We start from the raw sequence: 8,798 nt of genomic DNA, 5'->3' as shown, positions 1-8,798 counted from the left end.
GCGACGAACTCGTCCACGGTGGACCTCCTGGACCCGTCGGTGTGGAGGACGGTGGCCGGTGGCCGCGTGCATGTTGACGACGCGGCCATGGAGGCGCTCGGCGAGGTGAGCAGAGAGGAAACGGCGTGTGTGGGGGGAACGGGAAGGCGGGCTAGGGTTTCAGGGTGCGGGGCGACGTTTTGTAGGTCGACGGGGGCGCGGCGGATGGCCGGCACATGGCCATCGCGGCCACGGGCGGTTGCCCGGCGTCCACCTCCCCTCTGTGAACAGAGGAGGAAGGAGAGGGGCAAGTTGGGCTGGGCCTCCCGTATAGATAGCAGGCCTAGTGCACAGTAGTAGGCTTAGTGCATAGTAGTGCAGTTGTTTCATTTTCCAATTCTGTTTTCATTTTCTTTTCTGTTTTTGTTTTATTTTTATTTACAAAAGCAAATGACTTTTAATTAAGTATGAGACTTGTCCTAAATTAGCATAGTCATTTTAGGCACTTCCACAAAAAGGTTTAATGAGCATTTGAATTGTGGATAAATGAAAATGGATTAATGAGGCTGTTTTGGTCATTGTTTTAATTGTTTTAGGGCAATTAAAAATTCTATATAATGTTGGATGTTATTTGATAATTAGTTAGTGAATATTTATAACCCTTTGGACATTTTTAATTCACTGTTTTATGAAACTATAATTTGACTTGTTATTTGAATTTGTATTTGAACTAAGTTTGAAACACGTGAGGTTTAGCAAAATTTTAACCATGATGACCTGGCATCATTAACGAAGGTTTACTGTAGCTTGATTACCCGGGCGTCACACGTTCGTCGCGCTGTATCCCATCCGCGATGTAGGGAAGATCATATTAGAATGTTTGACCTTTTTTCTACAGTTGTAAAGGTTGACCTTCTTACCTTATATAGTAGGAATAAAATGAAAATTTTGATTAGTAGAAGTTTAGCTCGTGTGTTTCTGTTGGAAATATGCCCTAGAGGCAATAATAAATGGTTATTATCATATTTCTCATTAATAAATGGTCATGTCTGCATGATTCTCGAAGCTGTAGGGTCACATGCTTAACATTCGTTGATGCTAGATTTGTATTGGGATATGTACAATGGTGACCGAAGGTTGTTCGGAGTCTCGTATAAGATCCCGGACGTCATGAGGAGTTCCGGAATGGTCCGGTGTAAAGATTGATATATAGAAAGTCATTTTCAAGGTACCGGAAAAGTTTGAGGGAATACTGGCATTGTATCGGGGGCCACCGAAGGGTTCCAGGGGACCACCAGTGGTCCCACCCCCACCGAGGTCACCATGGGATGAGGGAGGCCGCCCTGGCCTAGATGGGCCAGGTGCACCAGCTCCAGAGAGTCCATGTGGCTTGAGGGAAAGAGTCCTTGAAGGGGAAGGGTGGAATCTCATCGATCATACAGGAGAGAGACTCCTCCCTCCCTGGCCGCACCCCTCCTTGCAGGAGGGGTGCCGCTCCCTGCCCTTACCCCTATATATAATGGAGGGAGAGGAGGGGAGCCTCACATGTACCCTGGTTCAACCACTCCTCCCCCTTCCTATCATCATATCTACTCCCGGTATGGCACGGCGAAGCCCTGCCGGAGCACCACCACCACCTTCTCCACTACATCGTCGTGCTGGTTGAGATCCTATCTACTTCTCCTCCTTCTCTTGCTGGATCAAGGAGGAGGAGATGTCACTGAGCCGCACGTGTGCAAAATTCGGAGGTGCCGTCGTCTGTTCTGCGCTAGATCGGTTTGGATCATGATTGGATCACGAAGAGTGCGACTACATCAACCGTGTTATATACGCTTCCGCTTCTGGTCTACAAGGGTATGTAGTTCCCCCCTCGTTGCTTTGCATCTCCAAGATTGGAACTTGGGTGTTTCGTATGAATTTATTTAATTTTCATACTTCGTTCCCCATTAGTTTCGCGTTAGCTACTTTGCATGTGGGCTGTTCCAAGCCATAGCAAAAAAACCGACTGAAACAGTATAAAATTGAAGTCAACAGAAGAATGGCAAAAGCAAATAACTCATAGCCCGAATAGTCCCTTCATAAATAGTATAATTCAACTATACACCTTTGAATCTATTAAATCTCCCTCATCTATTATATCAACGGTGACATACATGATTAATATTCACCCTTGCAAAGCAAGAGGACATGGCTAACAACAATATATCATACTACTACTATCAATTTGGTGCCATTGCCTCCGCATAGTGACAACAATGGGCGACATCCGTGCAAATGCATCAGTGGGTATTCCAACCATGAGAGGCACATTGCCGCAAGCACCCATTAACTGAGCAAGCTTTTTTCATCTTTACACAGCGAAGAATAGGTCCAAGGTCCATTGCACCTGCAGATCAGACACAACATCTGGACACAGTTAAAACTGATGTACTGTTTAATTTAAACAAAATAGAAGAGGCGGACAAACAGAAGAAACTAATGAATACATAGGATAAAATAGTTATGTATGCTCCTACATACCTGCTGCATGGCAGGACAAGAAAGTGCTGGAAATGACAATAAGAGCAAGCAAGCACAATTCCCTTGTGTTGTTCATAAGAACAATCACTAGTAGTTGGCTATTATTTTGCTCTGGCTATTTCTGCAGCTATGTGTCGGTTGCTAATGTTTATAGACACGAGAAATTAATTGGGTGCACAATTAATTGAGAACTGATAAGTACATACAAAAATATATCGTTTGGATAACCTGTTATTAATTGGTTATTAATTTTTGATATATCAGAAGTAACGAGTTTGCCAAAGTAAGACACATACCAGAGCTAAATCAAACTACATGTTTAATGTTTCGTAAACTGCCATCCATCTTTTTTCCTAAATTGACGTCCATTTTTTTACTATGACTGATTACACGTAGTCTCCAAAATATATAAAATGTATATATTATCTGATATGTTTTAACTGTAACACGCAACAAAAATGTCTATGTCAAAATGAAAGAGACAAACTTGATAGCATGATGATCGAACAAAAATGTATAAGATATACAATACTCAATACGGGAAAAATTAACCTCTGCCAACTTCGCATGTAGGTCAATGCTAATTTTCGGGTATAGGCATTGTGGTTACACACTCGGATCAGAGACGATGACGACATTTTTGTGTTCCAATCACCACAGTGTTACCACATAGTTTACACTTAAACCATATGACATATATATCTGTATGCATATTTGAATTACACAACGATGCAATGTGAATCTTTATACGGGATAGAGTATACGGGTTAGTGCACGATGCAAGTTTAAATGGAATCCCAAACCTGAATAACTCTTTTTTTTTACAAAGAGCTAGCTTAAATGGAAAAACGCATTGTCCAAACTACTAGCTAGATACATGCAACGATAGAAGTACACCAATAATGGATAATTGTAATTTTAGTATGTTACGACACAACATCACAATCATTATAGATTTAAATCAATTATTTCACCAAGGCACATATATACTTACCTCATAATAAACTATGACTTTATATCTATATGATCCAATTTATATGGTGGCTGCTACAAATCAACTGGACGATTGGTCCGATCTGCGCACTAGTGGCCGTTCGATCTTAGAAACGCCACACGCTTGAACATAGCACCGTCGGCATTTGGTGAAGCTCCATTTGCAGCCCTGCGGATCGCCATTGCATCACCATCACAGCTTCCACAACCCCAGTTGTGCTCATTTGCAGCACCGGCGAAGCTCCATTGCATTGTCGGTGGTGCGGCAAAAGCTCCAAGGCAGCCCGGCGGAGCTCCATGGCCGCGCCTACGAAGCTCCATTGTAACGCCAGACTTGCAACGCCATGGACGTCTTGCCGCGGTCGTCGTTGTATCACCGACGAAGTTCCATAGCAGTGTCGGTGATGTGGTAAAAGCTCCGAGGCAGCCCCGCGCAGCTCCATTGCAGCGCTAGAGTTGAAACACCATGGCCGACCTGCTGCGGTCGTTGTCGCAACACCGGCGAAGCTCCATTGCAGCGACAGAGTTACAAACGCCATAGCCGTCATGGTCGTCATTGCAGTGCCAGCAATGCTGCAACACAGCACCGGCGGGTGCACGTGATGCTCTATCGCAGAGCCGACGGCCATGCTCGGATGCCCTACTATAGCACACCGCGCTCGCCTAGCTGTCTGATCTCCATAGATGTTGCTTTTGCAGCAAAACATCGCCGTCCCGGCAAGAGCAGCACGGTTAATTTTTGGGCGGGCTGTGCGGCAATGGTGGTGGTGGTTAGCGACAGGGAGCTTGCAGCGTGATTGTTGGGAGAGGTAGCAGGCTAGTAGAAGCTATGCGTAACGACATCGGTGGTTAGAAGAGGTAGCAGTAGCCGAGGAAGAGGAAGGCTTTGAGGAGAAAACATGTGGATGAGAGCCTCTGCATGAAGATAATGCTAGGAGGAGAAAGCGGCGGGTGGGCTCGTAGGGGACGCGTGTCGCTCGCTCGATGGGGCTTACGATTGCGTGGGATCATGCAGTTGTTTATAAACCTTTTCCATTTATAGTGAAGGATGACCTTAATACCTTATACACTATGAATAAAATAATATATGCTCAAATAAAAAAAAGATAACGATGCTATGCTCTATCTTGATAGACTAGAAATCTGGAGGAAGAACCCATATGCCACCTGGAGCCACTATATAAGATACAACTGATTTGATTAACCACATGAAATCACAATCGGTTTTCGTCTTGCATTTGATAGAAGCCGTCACCATGGTCATTCAAACTTGTTAAGTAGACCGGATCATCGGTGTAGATGTAGCTTCTGTGCACCCTGCCACGCCTAGCTGTCGGCACGTACATGTCTTGGACTATTATTTCCCTAATAACAAGGCATAGTCACCCAAGTTTGTTACCTCCTTCCAATTATGAGCGTACTCTACCATCAGTTCTCCGGGAAGCTCAGATATATTGAAAAAAGGCTCGTGGATGTCAAGTGATGGTGAGTTACTTGCAACAATCAACAATTTGCCATGTAGCTCAATGATATTGTTCTGGTATATGGTATAGTGGATACACATTCATATCAACATACGGTGGGGTTTGCCATTGACCATCGGCCGTAGTCTTTGTTCACACCTATCTCCAATTACATGATGTCCTCAAAGTCAACAAGGCTGGGTCATTCCATCAACTTGTGTTACCATCCATCCATTGTTTGAAAAACCAATCTTGCAAAGGGCGGCCCCATATTTGGGAATGACAGCGGCAAAGATGCGGCCACTTGAGTTGGGAGGACGACCTTTAGAATTATGTAGTGCCAGCTGCCTAAAGAGAGAGTCTTCATGTTCATTTGCAATGAGCGGCACCTCAACACTGAAGAAGAGGTTCACCATCGCAAGCTGAAAGTTATTCTCAGGTGTGATGACACGGCCACCTTCGTGTGCTCCCATGAACTGCTTGCTGATGGCAGCGTCACTCTGCAGCTGGAGGCACAAGAACTAGCAATCGTTAGGACAGTATACATGATCTTTTTCTCGTCATCATTGTTGATGCCGTGCGTAATGGGTGGAAGACGATCTATGGTAGAGCGGGTGGTGCTGTGTGCCGTGACGCGATTGCCGTGGCATGCCACCAATTCCATGCTGCGGCGAAGCGGGCGCGCTGGAGCAAGCCGGCAACCTTGAGTATATGGTTTCCAAAAATTTCTGCGATTTTTGATTTTTAACGGATTGCCTGATAATATGCATGGGATCTCTTTATACTGAAATGAGTATATGGTTTTTTAATATGAAATGATGTCTCACATATCACAAGGGATACAAATAATCGATACTTCTACGCAAACAACATATCACTCAAATAGTCAGTTCATAAATATAATCCAACTGCATATTTTAGAAGTTTATTAAATCTATAATCGGTAGTGACATAGATGATTGACATTCACCCTTGTAAAAGAAGAGCTCATGAAAATACATTATACTATCAATTTAATGGCTTTCCATCCGCATAGTGGCAGCAACTGCCAGCATCGGCACAATAGCATCTGTGGGTATTCCAGCCAAGGTCGGAACATATCTTCGTGCACCCAACAACCGAACATTTTGTTTCCGTCTTTACACACCCAAGAATAGGTCCAAAGTCCATTGTATCTGCAAGATCAGTCACAACGCCCACAAGCAATCAGCATATGGTACACGTTAAATTGCTTGGTCGATCTAGAAGAATAGATCACGTATTCTTAGACTAATGAAATAAAAGAGATACATATCAATACAAAAATATTAATGAATAAAGAGGGAAAAATGTTTACGTGTGCTCCTCGCAGCAGCATGGCAGGACAAGGAATTGATGGACATGAGAATAATAGCTATCCAACACAGCACCGTGGTGTTCTTCATAAATGCCATCATTTGTAGCTGGCTATTGTTCTGCTCCTGCTTCCTTGCAGCTTCGTCCCTTTTGCTAGTGTATATATATAGTGAGATGAGTATGTAAAAAATTAAATGGAAAGTTGTTAATGCATACAAAAGTATATCATTTGGATATCTTTCTAATAATTGGTTCTTATTATTTGGTATGGAAGTAATTGGTTTATACTAAATTAAGGCATATATCATAGCTAAATTTAGTTATATGCTATTTATAGCAGGTTATTGACGATTCAAAAGTTAACGGAAAAACTAACGCCCACATGTGTGGGCATTTGCACATCGCCCACACGCCTCCATCACCACTCATTCAGCCACGTATGAACAGATGACATAAGCAGAAATCTTTTTGGTTTTTGCCTTAAATTTTTTTTATCTCCTAATTAAAAAAGTGAATTAAAAATCCATTTTCACCATTAAATCCATCTCGACGAGATCTTCAAAACTAGACCCCATGTTGATATGTTTCGACGAAATTTTTTTTGTCCAAAAGTTGCCATGATGTTTACACTGTAGTTGCCATGGTGCTTAAACTAAAGTTGCCATATGGCAATTTTAGTTTGTAGATCATGGAAATTTTAGTTTTTGATGATGGCAATTCCAGTACTTTGACCATGAAAATATTTTTTTGCATGAACCATGGCAATTTTAAGTGCATGTATCATGGCAATTTTAGTTTATGGTGCATGTCAAGTTTAGTTTCTTAATTCTCCATTTTATAATATGTCAAAATTTAATTTTTAATATAGAAGAAAATAGCTGAAACATAACATGGCAACTTTAGTATAAACATCATGGCAATTCATGTGCAATAGACATGGCAACTTTTAATTAAAAAAAATTCATCGAAATATATTGATATGAGATCTAGTTTTGAAGATCTCGTCGCGAGGGATTTAATGATGAAAACGGATCTTCAATCAGATTCTTTATTTAAGAGATAAAACATTTTAAAAATTGAAAATCCAAAAATATTTTCATATGCATGCATGCATAGGGCGTAGTCTGTATGTTATAGGGCATGTGGGCGAATTTGGCTTCCACCACACATGTGGGCGTTAGCATTGTCCAAAGTTAAAGAAAACTGTGTTATTTTGCGCCCAGCTTATGTGACTATGCTTTTCTGTAGGGGTAACCCGTGTATGTGAGGCTGGTGTGGCGTGCGCGCCTCAGGGCAGGCTTCAAGTTGCCGGCCCAGTAGGGATATTTTGTGTTTTCCCTTTTTAGCGAGCCTTGCATTTTTTATATTTTTTATTTCATATTTTGAAATATTCTAAATACACATACTTCTAAATTTAATATATTAGTATTTCAAAAAATGTGCATTGTGCATTTAAGAGGTATTAATGCAATTAAAGATTCTTTTTCCACTACTTTCCAGAAGATGTTCGTACCATTTAAAAAATATTTGTAGCATTTAAAAAATTTCATTTGTTTAAAAAACTGCTCCTCATATATAAAAGTGTATACACAATGTAAAACAGATGTTTACGTAATTTGCGAAATCTTTTGAGGCATTTAAAATAATTGTGGTATGTAAAAAGATGTTTATGCATTTTCATAATATGTTCATGACATTTTAAAAAATGTAAAAAATGACGACGTGAACTAGGAGCACTCGGTGACTATGCTCATTGAAATCTCACCGTTGCACTGCTGTCTAGGGATCAGTGCGTAATTGGACAAAATGAATTGTTGTTGTTGAATGCACCATTCCAACATAGAGTGGCACCGTGCTTACCTGTTTGGCGATAATAAATTAGGACCAAAAGTGTTGCTGTAAGTACAACACACTGTTGGGCATTTATTGGACTACGAAGACTATTGAGCCACCGATGCTTTATCTTCATATTGTTAATTACACAAACTGTACTCTTCATTGCCATTGCCAGATCCAACGCAAAGCTCGCCCCTTTGATTCTCTTCGCCCCGGTCATTGTTCCTCTTCCTCCCATTGATTAGTGCCGAAAAAATTGATAGGAGGTTAGATAATGTGCAGAAAATAGATTATGTGCACAAAAACAAAATAGTCATTTTTTTGGCGATAATTCCTCGTAAATCATTTTACTCATAATGGCATCGCGTGCAAGAAGAGGAAGATGAACGTGGCTTGATTTTCTAAATGAAGCAAGATTTATCTCATAACTTGTTAGTTTGTCGCTCGAATTAGCTACCCGTGTGTTCAATGGAATAGAAAAAAAGAACAAATGATAACTTTCTCATCTATGGTCTTTACCCCAGGAAGTTTTCTTTTACTTTTATGTTCAAACTATTACTAGCCGTGCATGCTTCTGCCTAGTGGCCTAGACGCAGTGCATTGATAGGTTGGACAAGAAAGTCTCTGCCTGTACCAAGAATCCGAGCACCGTATTAACTGTCAAATTATTTA

Source organism: Triticum aestivum, chromosome 6B, assembly GCF_018294505.1.
Source record: "Triticum aestivum cultivar Chinese Spring chromosome 6B, IWGSC CS RefSeq v2.1, whole genome shotgun sequence".
Classification (NCBI taxonomy): Eukaryota; Viridiplantae; Streptophyta; class Magnoliopsida; order Poales; family Poaceae; genus Triticum; species Triticum aestivum.
Note: the sequence above shows the minus strand (reverse complement) of the source record.